This window comes from Solanum pennellii, chromosome 6 (assembly GCF_001406875.1).
Source record: "Solanum pennellii chromosome 6, SPENNV200".
Taxonomy (NCBI): Eukaryota; Viridiplantae; Streptophyta; class Magnoliopsida; order Solanales; family Solanaceae; genus Solanum; species Solanum pennellii.
This window is the reverse complement of record NC_028642.1, coordinates 51,743,751-51,760,201: the sequence shown is the minus strand read 5'-3', so window position 1 is coordinate 51,760,201 and position 16,451 is coordinate 51,743,751. Positions and strand designations below refer to the sequence as shown.

Below are 16,451 nucleotides of genomic sequence, written 5' to 3'. Positions count from 1 at the left end.
CAAACTTATTCACGTATAAATTTTATACAATGTTTGATTGGTTTGTTTTCAAATGTGTATAAAAATTATTCATGTATTGATTTATGTGGTGTTTAATTGCATTTTTGTAATTCTACATAGCTAATACTCATATAACTTATGAGGAAATTTTTGTATAATTTTGTGCGGGTTAGAAGGCAAAATAAGTTATGAGGGTATTAGTTATATATGGATTAAAATAATAAAATTACATATTTACCCTTAATTTGTTTACTTAGTTATTTATTTCCAGATAATAAATAAAATGTATATTAATATTAATTCACAAGATTAATGAGTAATTTCTTTTTTTAAAAAAAAGTCTGGCCTGACTCAAATTTTTTTAGTTTCGTGGGCGCATCACTAACGATTTTTGCGCCAGGGCATGTTGCATTTTGTCTTGGATACAAGCTTTATAATTTTTTTTAATTAAAAAAAAAGACGTATATTAATTTATAATAAATTAAACAATCAATAAGTAATAATAGATGTATTATAATTTATACATAACTAATTCCTACATAATTAATATTTGTATAATTAATACCTATATAATCAATATTTCCATAACTAATACCTACATAACTAATATTTGCATAACTAATACCTACATAATTAATATATGCATAACTAATACCTAAATAGCTAATACTTGCATAACCAATACCTACATAACTAATACATGTATAACTAATACCTACATAACTAATGTCTGCATGACTCTAACTAGTAACCAAACAAACCCTAAGTAAAAATCTTATTCCTCTTAATTTTTTTTTGTGTTGCACTTGAATATTTTTTTTTTTAAATGTTAGTTATTATTGTTTCTATTTTATGAGTGTTATGTAAAGTACATTATTATTTTATCGCATCAAATTGTTGGATAAGACAGTATTAAATTTGTTTTATATGCATTTTCTTATTAGTTCAACTGAAAAATTGTATTGTTATTGATCGAAATTGATAAACTAAAAACATATAAAAGAACTACCATATTGATTTGATTATTGGTTTTGCGTATTTATATATCAAAAACTAATAGATCGAGCCGATAATACATAAAACGAACTAATCAATGCACACCTCCAATTTTGAGTAGTACAAGTTTCACATATATAATTTTTTATTAATATAATTCAGTTTTGCAATTTGTGTTGCTCAAAGAAAATATGATTAGAAGATGAATATATGCTATGGAGTTTATCGATATTTTAATAGTGTCAAAGAGGGATCGAAGGGCAAAGCAAAGCTTCAACATGTTCAATTTTGCCACGGAACAAACAACCTCGTTTAATGAAGTTTTTTTAATTAGAATCTACTTAAACATAAAATATAGTTTTAGTATAAATATATGATTAAATAAAAGTTATTGAGTTTTTGAGAACTAGTATGAAATATTCTAAATTCACCCTTAAATGTGATTAGTCTTCACTAAAATTAACTTTAGATCTTAATAAAATTGAAAACATTTGAAGATTTCTAGATATTTGGATATATTCTTCAAGATTTCAAAAAAAAAAATTATCAAGTTTTTGGAAAAGATAAAGAAAATTATTTGAAATTGATTAATGGATGATATGATATTTCTATCAACTTACCTCTTATTTTTTAACTTAAAATCTACAATATTCGTTGATAAATGATGTTATTAATTTTTTAATTTGCGTATATATTAGATATCATGAGATTTCAAATAATTTTGATTGAAACGAAGTGAAAGCAAGATTAAGGGGAGTTAAAATAAGATAAGAAGTTGTGAGGAAATACACTTTGCGATCATAAAGTAGACGTATGTGATTGAGAAAGTTAGCATGACCAACAATATGTTAAAATGTGAAGCTTTGTTCCAAGCGTGACTTAGTCAAAAGATATCACTCACGTAACACATCGCAACTTTACTTTCAAAATTCAAATTGTTTGTTGTAAGAAGAATATGAGTCGGGTGATTCCTACTTGCACTCATGTTTTAAGTTCACTTATCAAGTGTAACAAGGGTATAAAAAAGTAATTTAGAGTCATAAGAGACCTCTAACACTAAGTCAAGTTTAAAGCCTTTTGCCGACTAAATTTTGCATTATCATGCAAGAGTCAATTTCAATCAATCATATCTTTCACTATACAAAGAACTACATAGCCCTTAAAGGCTTACAAATACTCTTTCCAAAACCGCTCGTCAATCCGACCCTTGAGTAAAGATTTTTTTTTGCATTTTACTGGTGAGACATTAAACTGGTCGTGTGCTCTACTCATCTGGTAAGGTGGACATACGACACCAAGCAAATTTTTCATTAGTATCGTTATTTTTGATGTGATTGTGTGCTCCACGCGGCCCATAACATGGGGGCACTATGCTTAGCCAATTTTTCAGTAGCCTCACTATTTTTCGAAGTGGTTGTGCGCTCTATGTGACCCGTAGGTGGACGCACGTCCAAGTCAATTTTTAAATAACTCTACTGATAAAATACGTAAACAAGGAGAATAGTTTTTGGTTAATTTTCTGTGTATTGCTTTTGTGAAATAACTATTACATTTATACAGGTAAGATGGAAAGAGATACGGAACCAGATAAGGAAAAAGATTATACAGAATATATTACTAACATAATTAGTCTATTCTGTTCCTATAATTATTTTGCTAAGTATGGGTATTTTCTACACTCCCCCTCAAGTTGTGCACTCGGATTTCCAATGCTCAACTTGCGCAAGACATTGCTGAAAGCTTCAGTACTAACAGCCTTGGTTAGGATGTCTGCCAGTTGATCTTTTGATCGAACAAATGGAAGTTTGATAACCTTGTCTTCTAACTTGTCTTTGATGAAGTGTCGATCAACCTCAACATGTTTTGTTCTGTCATGTTGGACAGGATTTCCAGAAATACTTATTGCTGCTTTGTTGTCGCAAAATAACTTGCAGGCTGTTTTCTGAGGAAAACCGAGTTCATTTAGCAGTTTCCTAATCCATAGGATTTCAGTTATTCCTTTCACAATTCCTCTGAATTCAGCTTCCGCACTTGACAGGGCTACAACCTTTTGCTTCTTGCTTCTCCAAGTGACCAGATTCCCTCCTACCAAGGTGAAGTATCCAGAAGTGGATTTCCTTTCATCTCGGTCTCCGGCCCAATCTGCATCGGTGTAGGCAGTTATATCGAGGCTATCATTTTTCCCGAAGTAGATCCCGGTGCTGCTTGTACCCTTTAGATATCTCAGAATCCTCATTACTGCTGTCATGTGATGTATTTGGGGTAGATGCATGAATCTACTCACTATCCCCACTGCATATGCAATATCTGGTCTTGTGTGGGCTAGATAAATGAGTTTCCCAACAATCTTCTGATATTGTTCTTTGTCAGTTGCCTTTGCCCCTTCTATGACCTGAAGACCATGATTTGCTATAATTGGAGTGTCAGCCGGTTTACTCCCTAACATTCCTGTTTCAGTTAAAAGATCAAGAATATACTTTCGTTGGTGAATAAAGATCCCTTGCGTGGATCTTAAGACTTCTATACCAAGAAAGTACTTTAAGTTTCCTAGATCTTTCATCTCAAATTCCTGAAACAACTTCCCCTTTAAGGTAACAATTTCTTCTTCATCATTTCCGGTGATGATCATATCATCTACATATATAATTAGACAGGTGATTTTCTGATTTGCCCCTTTTATGAATAAAGTATGATCAGAATTACTCTGTCTGTACCCAAATTTCTTCATAGCCTTAGTGAACCTTCCAAACCAAGCTCTTGGAGACTGCTTTAAGCCATACAGGGCTTTCTTCAATTTACATCCTTCTCCATCTTTAAAGTCATGAGAATATCCTGGAGGGGGTTCCATATAGACTTCTTCTTCAATGCTTCCATGGAGGAAGGCATTTTTAACATCGAACTGATACAAGGGCCAATCTTTGTTTGCTGCTACAGAGAACAATACCCGTATTGTGTCTATCTTGGCTACTGGGGAAAAAGTCTCTGAATAGTCGATCCCAAAGGTCTGAGTGTAACCCTTGGCCACCAATCTTGCCTTGTACCTTTCAATGGTTCCATCTGCCCGGTGCTTAATGGAGAATACCCATCTACACCCTACCTTCTTCTTCCCTTTGGGTAGAATACATTTTTCCCATGTGTGATTCTTTTCCAAGGCAACATATTCATTTTCCATGGCTTGTCTCCACTTCTCATCTTCAAAAGCTTCTTCCACGGTTCTGGGAATGTTTGTTGAGTACAGGGAGGTAGTGAAGGCAACAGCTGTGTTGGACAAGTTTTCATTGCTGATTCTTTCTATGGGGTATCTGGACCGTTGATCTTCATATTCCGGGTCATACCTTTTGGGAGGAACACCTCTCGTGCTTCTGTGAGGAAGCTCATATCTGTTTTGACAATTATCACTAGACACAGAGTCAGTAGGAACAGTACACAATTCAGAATTTACCTCAACTGATGTTGACTCAGGGTGCTCAGTGGTTGTCATTGGAGTGGTTTGAGGAGAGGGAGCTGATACAGATGTTTCAGAGTTGACGTCGGTGGTATTGCTTACTTGCGTTGGAGGATCAAGGTCCATCATTTCTGGATATATTAACCAGCTAAGGTCATCATTCGTAGTCTCCCCCTGAGGACCAGGCTGGGTATAGTAATAGGAGTGTTCAAAAAACTCGCAGTCAAGGCTGGTGTAGATTTTGTTTTGAATGGGATCATAGCATCGGTACCCTTTTTGAGTAACCCCATACCCAATAAAAACACATTTGATGGCTCGTGGTTCAAGTTTATTTCTGATTCTTTTTGGGAGATGAACATAGACAACACATCCGAACACCCGTGGAGGTAGAGAATGATAGGAAGGGATGGACACATGGGAAGAAAGAGTGTCAAGAGGAGTTTGGTATGCAAGAGGTTTGGTAGGTAGTCGGTTGGTTAGATATGTGGCTGTGGCAATGGCCTCTGGCCAAAAATGGACAGGGACATGGGATTCTAACATAATGGCTCTAGTAATCTCAAGAAGGGTTCGGTTTTTCCGTTCAGCTATCCCGTTTTGTTGAGGAGTGTCCGGACAGGTAGTCTGGTGAATGAGGCCATGATCAGAAATGAACTGTTTCATATCTAAGTTTATGTATTCTCCTCCGTTATCAGATCGAAGAATTTGAGGTTGGGCAGCAAATTGGGTACAGATCATGTTGTAGAAATTTATAAACACATCATATACTTCAGATTTATTTTTTAGAAAATAAACCCAACTCATACGGGTGCAATCATCCACAAACAAAACAAAATAGGAATATTTATAAAAGGCAAATTCAGGTGCAGGACCCCAGACATCAGAATGAATTAGGGTAAATGGCTTAGAAACATGAGTTGAACTGGGAGAATAAGAATGTTTATGACTTTTTGCAAGTACACATGCTTCACAGTCCAAAACAAAATCAATGTCCTTAAAAGAGGGAAATAATCGTTTAAGATAACTTAAAGACGGATGACCTAGCCGTCGGTGCCACATCCAGATCTGATATTCCGGCGACCCTTGAGCAAGCAAAGCGTTACCCTGTTGAGTCACCTCGTTCACATAGTATAGACCTCCTCTTTCAATACCACGACCAATGATCCGCCCCGTCTGAGCATCCTGTACAATACAATCAGAGGAAGTCATTAGAATTGTACAGTTTAGTTCCTTGGTTAATTGACTGACAGATAAAAGTTTGTGGGTAAGACTTGGAATTAAAAGACAATTTTTTAAATGGATTTCTGATGTAATATCCACATCTCCGGCTTGAGTAATTGGAATAAACTCCCCATTTGCAGTTTGAATCTTAGTACGGGTAGTTGATGTGGAGGAGAGAAAATCGGTTGGATCGTATGACATAGTGTCCGTGGCCCCACAGTCAAAAATCCAATTGGACTTATTGCACATGAGACCCACACTTTGTTTTTCCTTGGGTTTTTTATATAATTGGGCTTCTGATTTTTTGGGCTCAAGGGCTAAAGGGTCAGATTTTTTTAGGGCCTCTTGTTTTCCCTCACTTTCATTTCTAGAGGACGGCTCCTCTAGAATTTTCTCTCTTCTCCTTCCCGTCGCTTCCTCTGTCTCCATCCATGGTTCACCGGAAATTTTGGTGAACCCATCTTTGCCACTCATACCTGTTCTCCTGTCGGTAACGCTGGTCGACGAAGCCTCGCCGGTACCCGCTCGCCTGTTGGTGACAGTGGTTGACGAAGCCTCGCTGGTCGGTTCTCCTTCTCCGATGGCGGCGTTAGCCTTGCCGCCGGTCTTTGTTACCTTGGTGGCGGCTTTACGCTGTCTCAGATCTTCCCACCATTCTGGGTAGCCGATGAGCTTAAAGCATCCTTCCTTGGTGTGTTTGGTTCCTCCGCAGTGGCTGCATTTGAGGTGAGTTTTGTCCTCTCGCCGGAATGATGAATCTGACCGGCTAAATGAAGAATCTGACCGGCGTTGAGTGACAAGACCACTTCCGATCTCTGAGGGACCTCGTTCCAGTGATGAGTTGCCGGTCATTATGCCACGACGAGCAATTTCTCGTCTGATGGTGGCATATGCGGCATCAATGGTTGGAAGGGGATCTAGATTTAGGATGTCTCGCTTTTCTTTGTCAAGTGAATCATTTACACCGGCCAAAAACTGGTACAGCCTTTGTCGTTGTATAAATGAGTTGAACAGTGTGATGTCTTCTGCGCATTTCATTGGGTTCGGCATTCGTCTATCGATTTCTTTCCATAGGGTATTCAATTTACTGAAATAGACCTCTATCGTGTCTATCCCTTGTTTCATAGATGTTGCCTTTGTGTTCAGATCATAGATCTGCAGTTCATCTCTGCCGCTACTGAGTAGAGTTTCGATGCCTTTCCATAAATCTCGGGCAGTTTTGTAGTCCAAGAATTGATTCACGAGGTCTCCGTCAATATTCTCGATGATCCATGAAATGACCATCGAATCTTTTTGAGCCCATTGCTGGTATTCTGGATCGTCTGGTGAAATGGGATTGACGATGATGTGATTGAGTCTTCCCCGACCACCAATTGCTATCTGCATCAGTTTACACCATTTGGTGTAGTTGGTAAAGTTCAATTTTTCCGCGACTCGCACTGTTTGTGAAGTCACTGGTTCGATGTTGGTTGAGCTTTTGTTGAGTGTTTGGAACATTTGAAACAGTTGTTGCATATGTTCCATAGAAATAAGCTGGTTTGGATTTTCTGGTGGGTTTTCCGATGGGTCTTCCATTTCGGTAGATCCCGGTAGATGATGAGTACGAACAACCGTCGAAGATCGACCTTATGGCTCTGATACCATGATAAAATACGTAAACAAGGAGAATAGTTTTTGGTTAATTTTCTGTGTATTGCTTTTGTGAAATAACTATTACATTTATACAGGTAAGATGGAAAGAGATACGGAACCAGATAAGGAAAAAGATTATACAGAATATATTACTAACATAATTAGTCTATTCTGTTCCTATAATTATTTTGCTAAGTATGGGTATTTTCTACATCTACTATTTTTAAATGGTTGTACGCTCCGCTCAGCATATAGTGTGAGTGTACCGCTCCAAGCCAAGGGTCTAGATATTAAGATACTCTATTCATTAAGTTAAGTCAATGTATCGCGATAAAGTTTATCTTAGACGATCTATAATTTATTTTTATCTCAAATTATCTCCTTTCCTTTATGTCCAACTCCAAGACATGTTTCTCTTATATCTAGCTTAAATCTAAACAATTTCGATCTCTAAGCACGAATTCTTAACAAGATTTTAACATTAAATCTCTCTCATATCTAATGAAAATAAGAATTCATCCTAAAGTTCAAAAAAGGGATTTACAGAGTTCCTATTTGAAGTTAGAGTTTCAGTTAGAGTGATTCAAGATAAATAAAGCTACTCATTATGATGGACTAAGTTTTTCCTCAAAATTTTTCCCAAATTTTCATGAATTTCAAATTGATCTTTATTCCTTGTTGTTGAATTCTTATCATTGAGATTATAGAACTTCATTTTCATTCTTAAATTTGTTGTCATGCTTATGGTATTACATGAACCCTATTTAATTGAGAATTGTTAAAAGTTTTTGCATAATTACTCTCGTGCGCTAACTTTTTATTTAAAGTAAGTTTAAGTATTTTAAGTTATTATTGAGAAGAGTTTTTAAGAGAATACTAATGATTCGAAATTCACTATTTTGTATTAAGAAATATTGTTAATTCTGGAAGAGCATAATTAATTTCAAGAGAAGTTTCAATCAGTAAAGCAAGATCAATTATTCCCCAAAAGGGTTTATTTAGTATTAATTCGATCTAGTAAGTATTACCATATGAGAATTAATATGTATGTTTTGGAGTAGTATTGAACGTTATTTTGGATAAAAGTTAAGATAACTCAAACCCCATTAATTACATTGTCAACGTAGATAGGATCATATCGAAATTTGAGTGAAACTTTACGTGCCTCAATAAAGCTTTTAGTGGATTCATAAGTTAAGTTGTGTTATATACCCCGACAAGGAAAAATTTTATTTTGAGCGAGGTACAACCAACAATAGTTGTACGAGGGTCCATTCATTTTTTTTGTTTTCCTTTTCTTTTATAACAACACACTCTAGTCTAAATGTAATTAATAACATCAATTTTTTCAATGCCCTTTCTTATTTTTGCTATTTAAATTTGTGCAATTACTTGTCTTGCCAATTTTTTCAAGGTATAAAAAAAAGGGAAAAGAAAAATTACTTAGCAGTGAATCTTGTTTTCATACATATACATCATCAACATAGATATTGTATCTTTATAGAGTCATTCAAATTGTGCACATCTATGCATAGCACTTTTTCCAGGTCATGATTTGTTGAGAAATTCTGTAAACATACAAATATTATTTGTTAAAAAACAAAAAAAAATCAACAAAAAATAATTTATAGTACTTCTATTCAAAATCTAACAAAATTAGTGATAGTTTACTCCATAATTCAAACTATATCATAATATTTATAATATTACAAAAGGAAAAATGTTAATATGTCTATACTAAGATATCTTGGATATTTTCTAATGCTATAATTTTTTGTACAGATTATATATATTTCAAATCAAGAATGGAGAATATAAATGTTGATAAAGGAACTACCGACCAAGAAGGTAATATCTTATTTCTGTGAAATTCTCTTAATTCTAGAAATTCTTAATTAAATAAGATTAGCTTATGTTTTATTTATTCTTCATATTTTAATACTTATCATCTAAAAATTGTTATTGTAGCTCACAACGTAAATGATCAAGAATACTCCACAAGAACTCATAATGTTTATAACATCAACAAAAATTTTATCTTTGAGATTGTTATGAAATTTGTCTCAGAAGAGGAATCATACAATGCATACAATTCATATGTTGAAGGTTTTGGAATTCGAAAAGGTCCAAAAACTCATAACAGTATTTTTTTGTTCTTGTCAAGGAAAATTCGATAAGCTTTCTCCTTTTCAAGAAAGAAAGCGACAAAGATTAGAATATAGATGTGGTTGTTTGGCTCGTATAAAGTTTAAAATTTCAAATGGCATATGGTAAGTCTGTGAATTTAGTGATGAGCACAGTCATCCCATGATTGAAGACAATTTAAGGCATTTCATACGGTCTGGACGAAAGCTCTTAAGTTCTACTAAAAATATTCTTGGTTCTATGCTTGATGCTGGAATTCGCACAAAAAAGGTTGTTCGATACCTTCAAAATGAAGCAGGTGGGATTGAAAATGCAGGATTTATTGAGCAAGATGGACATAACTTCGTACAAGCACATAAGAGAAACATGATAAGTAGTGGGGATGCTCAAACTTTGATAAATCATTTTAGGCATTTGCATTCAGAGGACACAAACTTCTTTTATTCTTTTCAAGTTGATGAAGATGGTAGATTATGCAACTTCTTTTGGAGGGATAGTATATCCAGATTGCATTATGAGTGCTTTGGAGATGTAATGATTTTTGACACTTCATACCGCACAAATAGATATAACATGATTTTTACTCCATTTGTTGGTGTCAATAATCATTGGAAAAATATTTTTTTTTCTTCTTGTGTAATGAAATAACACTCTTTTGTTTGGTTGTTTCAAACATTTTTGAAGGGAATGGGAGGAAAAACACCAAAAACAATTTTTACAGATCAAGATCATGCCATGACGGCTGCAATTAGACAAGTTTTTCCCAACACATGTCATCGATTGTGTGAATGGCATATTGATAGAAATGCTCAAAAGAATATACCTCAACTCTATTGGAAACAGGGATTTCGAAACTATTTTGATACTCTCTTATGGAGATGCAAGTCAGAATCAGAATTTGAGGTGATATGGCAAAATATGATATGTGATTGGAACTGTGCAGATAATTCTTGGCTTCAAAAGCTATATGATTTAAGAAAGAAATGGTGTCCTGTATTTAGTCGTTCAATTTTCTATGCGGACATTAAATCAACTCAAAGAAGTGAAAGCACGAATAGGGTCTTCACAGAAATGGCATGCAAGACAATGAGTATAACTGAATTTGTAAAGCATTATGAGCAACGAACAACTGAAATGCGTGACACGGAAGCAACTGAAGATTACAAATGTCGAGAAAAGCCAAAACTTTTCGTAGAAGACTGTGGGATCTTAAAACATGCTGGTAATGTGTACTCAAGAAGAATTTTTACAAGGTTTCAACATGAATTTTTTACAAGGGACAACCAAAAAAGTGATCCATCTGGAAACTGTTAGGAGTTCTACTAAATATACAATTTTAAAGGGTGAGAATAATCAAACTGAAATTGTCCAGTTTAATTCTCTTGAACACCATGCCAGGGACTTTTGCTTCACAATCAGCTTCAATACCACAAGAATTCACGGTACTAAATTTTCTTGTGATACTCTTTTCATCAAATTAAATATTTTCTGTCACTATTTTGTTACTTGATTTATCTACTGATTTGATCCTTTTCTTTTAAGTAGTTGATCTACTAATTTTAATTACTTTTTATCAAATTTACACATGCAGTTACATGGTGTTTGCATTCAAAGTCAAGATCCAAACAATTCACAAGAAAATACTGATATCAATGGGAAGAGAATTCAATAGAACACCTAAGCACAATAGATTTTATTTTTGAAAATTATATCTGTAATTTAGTATTTAGTATGTGTAGCAGGTGATTTTTGGTATTTTGACATTAGAGGGAAGAATCAAAATCAACATCAACTTCTCAAGCTTTTAAGCATCATCACCATAGCAACTTTTTTTTAGACATTAACAAGATCCCCAACATTGAAACATCAATTTTCAAGAAAATCGCACCAATTTTCAAGAAAATTGCAGGTTTAATTTCAATAGTTGACATGCAGAATTTTAGTAAAATAAATTTGTTAGAAAATAATGTAAATGTTCAAGAAGAAGAAGAAAAGTTACAAAGGAGGAATATAATTCGTTGGAATGTGTGGCAGTTGAGCCCCACAATGCAGTTCAATCCAAATGGAAAAATTACTATACTTAATTGAATATGGCATGGATCTCACATTTTCTTTTTAATTTTCAATTAAAATTTATATTCTCTCTCCTCTTATTTCTTTGGCAGACTTTAAAGGACAAATTGACCCCACATATTCATGTGTTGAAAAATTAATGGACCCTCGTATAACTATTGTTGGTTGTACCTCGCTCAAAATAAAAAAAAAATTCCGACAAGATATATGGATATTTTGACAATATAAGTAAAACATTGTATCATTATAAGGCTTACAGTGATAGTTATCGGTTAGAGAAACTTTTTAAGAAAGTAAAGTATTTTATTTCAGTATTTACTATCATTACATACCTAGTAGTTGTAAAACTTTTAATAAATTTATTTCATATTTATGCTTTACTTCAAATGATTTGCTTTCAGTCTTTTATTCATTTCAGATATATGTTCACTTTAACTTTATTACATATCATATATTTCATGTACTGACATTATTCGACACTAAATTGTTTTATGATGCAGACTTCGATATTCAGGATCATCAAAAAGCACATCGTTAAAATCCGATTATCCATTCATCAGCTTTTAGTGAGACTTCCTTACTTTAAGAGGACTTCAATTTTATTGCTTTAGTAGTAGTGTTATAAGGTTGTCGTGGATCACCTATATTTAGGCAATAAAGTTTTCATAGCAGATAGTGTTAAGAGTGTTGCTTCAATTTTCTTCTCATATTTATTTTATAGACATTATCATTTATACTCAATATTTTCAAACAACTTAGGAGATTTAGTTTGTTGGTTTAAATGAAATCAATTTAAGCTTCCATATGCATGTAGTAGTCTTCCGTTGATTAGTGAGTCAGATAAAAGGTTCGCTAGGAATCAATAAATAATTTTTGAGTTTTGACACGTTCAGGGTGTAGATCAAGACGTGACAATTCACAATCACGAAGGTTAAAGATGTAGATGCAAAAAAAAATATGGACACAAGACCGTCTCAATCATAAAGTTACCAAAACAACCGCTTAGGGCCTCAAACTTTTTGGATCTCCAATCTCTCTCTCTCATACACTCTATATATATATACCAAGTCTTGATAAATTTGAAAAAAAAATGGATAGAAAGTAAAATAACAATTGTTTACTTTATTTAATGCAAAGATATTTTAATATTTGAGAAATGAATTAATGCTAGTTAATTATAGCATCCTTTTTTATATGACTACTTATTTTGTTGACTTTAAATGTATCTTGACTTACAGTTACCTTTTTATGTTATCTCATTATTGAATATTGTTAAGTCTATCAAACTGTAAAACCTTCTGTTTTATGCAAAATATATTATTGTGTGTTTATGAAAATATCAGATTTTTTTTTTGGAGTAATCGTTAAATTTCAAGCATCACAACTATTCAGTGCTATTTTATCATCAGTATATCAATTTATCAAATTCAGAGTAACTATTTGAATACCATTATATAAATTTTTAAGGGTCGTTTGGTAGAATATATTAGCAAAATTAATACATGCATTAATTATATAGTATTAGTAATCCCTTGCTTGATGCATTTTTTCATGGTATGTATAACTATTCTCAGACGGAGAGAATAAACGGACTCCTCGAGGGCTACTTAAGCCACTTTAGTGCAAACTAGAAGGACTGCAGTTGTTGGATGTTGCTCAGTCCTGCTGTAACTTAACAACCAAAAAGCTCCGCGTCGAACTTCAGCCCCTTCGAGTTGGCCACGGGTAACAGCCTCTGACGCCCCGCACCATTGCGACAGGAGGGGGCTTGCCCATCAGCCTACTTTGCCAAGAGGTGGCAGGAGCGCAACGACCTTATTAGTTATACACTCTATTGTGTATTGAGGAGTGTATTACTAATACATAGAAATCCATGGTATTAGTAATGCAAATGACTTAATCTATGCATTAATATGGTTAAAGACTCAATTACCCCTGAAAAATATTTTTACATATTTTCCACCGTAATTATGAAAGATACTTTTGTAAATAAATATTTTTATACAAAGCATACTATTTTTAATACATCAAACCAAACAATGCATAAAAAATAATTTGTGCATAACTAATACAAGTATAACTAATACATGCATTACTATTACACTCTATTGAGTATTAATTTTAGGTGGAACCCATCGATAGCCCCTTAAAGTTGACACCAACTTTCACTTAAACACCTTAATTAAGGTTTGTTCATTTTAGACACCCCATGTCATGGTCCATTGTGTCATTGTGACACTTTTTTAATTATCAATCAAATATATCAAGTGTTTGTAATACACTCGCTGATGAGCTATCAAAATGACGAATTAAACGAAGACACGTATATATATAAAAAAAATAATTACATTTTTCGTACAAAAAAGAAGTGACCAATAAGTGAATAACATGTGGAATTTTCGCCCAAAATTTTTTAAAAATAAAATAACCCAACCCCACCAAATCATCTTCTCCACCCCACCGACCCCAACTCTTGTGTTTTCTCCACTCTTCCCCCACTCACCCAACGTCTTCTCCGCCTTACGCACCCTAACCCCAACATCATCTTCTCGAGTAGAATAACAAACCCATACATACCCCACTCAAATCTAATTTGAGATTATTTATGAATTTGTGACTTTTCATTTTTCTTCTAAATTACTATAGCAAGGTTTTTCATATTGTCTTTTTTTCATTTTTTTCATATCATTATATTATAAGTCCAATGGGTTCAAATTCATTTTTTATCTGAAACATTATCAAATTTATTTCTCCATAAAAGGAGTTTAAGTTATGGGAGACAATGGCTGAAAAATGAGAAAGAAGATGAAAAAAATAAAATAAAAACGATTTAACAAGTCTTTCACGCGTCCGTAGTGAATGTATTACACTCTCTATGACTTGTCAGCAAAAAGTGTCAAAATGACATAGCGGGATATGACATGAGGTGTCTAAAATGAACAAAGCTTAGTTAAGTGTCTAAGTGAAAATTGGTGTCAACTTAATGGGGCTACCGATGAATTCCGCCTTATTTTTATACACTCTACCAAACGACTCCTTAAAAGTTTTGAGTCAAGTTCTATTATTCTAACTTTATATTATATTTTTTTCATTGTTTATATTCTTACTATATATGGTCTACATACATCCTACCTTCTCAAGACTTTAGCGGTAAGATAACATTTATTATGTTATAATTATTTAATTTGGGACATGGGTCTGAAAAACACCCTAACTTTGATCGAATTTGTTGTTGCGATTCTAAACTTTCGTGAGGACCTATTACCTCTATGAACTATTTAATAGTGTATTATTTATCCCCTGAACAATTTGATAGTTATTTTAAAGGTATATATGTGCCCACGTGGACACATCACTATTTATAATTTTGCATTATTTTTTATATCCATATGGGCAAAAATGTATGTTTAAAATACGATATTAAATAGTTTAGGGAGGTACTAGATCCTCATGAGAGTTTAGTATCGCAATAATAAATTCGATCAAAATTAGAATATTTTTCAGACCCTTATCCNACTCGGCGGTGGGGGTTTGGGTGGGGGGAGAAATCTACATTCCATATTATTGGTAATTGAGTATTCATAAGCAATTTAATAAGATCTTTTCACTTATTTATTCCAATTTTCAATTTTTTTGTTTTGTATTGAGACTAAACAAAATTAATTAATAAAAATTTGAGAAGTTAATCCTCATTATCATATTCAAACTAGAAATAGGAACTACACATTAAGACATTATGATACTTTCAATGTTCTTAACTTGATCCGTAAATAATCAACGAAGTTAATATAAAATTATTATCAAGAGTTAATTATTCATCATTAACTAATGGTATATAATTATTTGTTATGGATCATTCTCGGTGTTAAATATTTTTTCTATCTTCCATATTCTTGAGCTTTTTTTAATAGTGAAAGTTATTCATCATCTTATCTACTTGCTGATTAGTTTTATAGTTATATTTTCAAATAAAACATAATAATTAGAGATTATTTGATTTATCTTAATTGAAAATTTTGTAGCATGTTTAATTGCACTAGACATAGTTTCTCGAGAAGATTTATGAACGACAACGATCGTTTATGCTGGTCCGTTAATGAATCTCATTTAGCACACACAATAAATAAGTGTATTTCCTACAATTTTGTCAACTTTATTTTTACATGTTGGTTTGACTGTTTTTCTCTTTTGACACGTCATTTAAGTTTTAGTCTCGTATAATAATTAGGATATTTTATATTTAAATAAGAATAAAATTTTTAATGTGTTCGAACTTTGACTATATAACAATTTTATCTTCTTAGAGGGTTATGTTAAATGAAAAATAATTTTATATATTTTAGCTTGTATATTTTAAATATACATGATTATAACTGTATTAAAATATCATATAATAACGTGAAGCACATTATCAATATTCACTTGAATCAAAATATTAACTTGATTATGATAATAATCAAAATCTTACTCATTTTTTTTGAAAAAGCTTATGACAAACTACAAACAAGGAAAAAATCATTTTTTTTTATGTTGCTAGATTAATTGTTTTTTCTTTTGGTATAATAAGGAGTTATTTTTAAATGATTATTTAAGCATAGAGATTTTCATATAAAGTTTTGACCTTTATTCTAAGCACTGTCATGCATAAATGTGATTGACGCTGCATTTTAAATATTTATATAGCTTGATAAAAATATATTTTTAATGATAAAGAATAATATATCTCGTGAAATTCATAAATTTTTTTTAAAGAAAGTAAAATATACGTAGATTATATTCCTATCTTATGGAGATAAATAATTATTTTCAAATGGTCAGCGACTCGAGTACAATATATCAAAGTCCATTATGAAAAAAGAAAACGACAGAAAGAAACCGACACTGGAGAAAACCTAATCAATTAATAAGGAAACAGAAACAACCACATAATAATGCGATAACC

The 16,451-nt window shown here is 32.8% G+C and overlaps 1 pseudogene; it reads left to right on the top strand.

Moving 5' to 3' along the window:
* Positions 1-9,096: 9,096 nt before the first annotated feature.
* LOC114077641 lies at positions 9,097-11,108 on the top strand (annotated as a pseudogene).
* Positions 11,109-16,451: the final 5,343 nt, after the last annotated feature.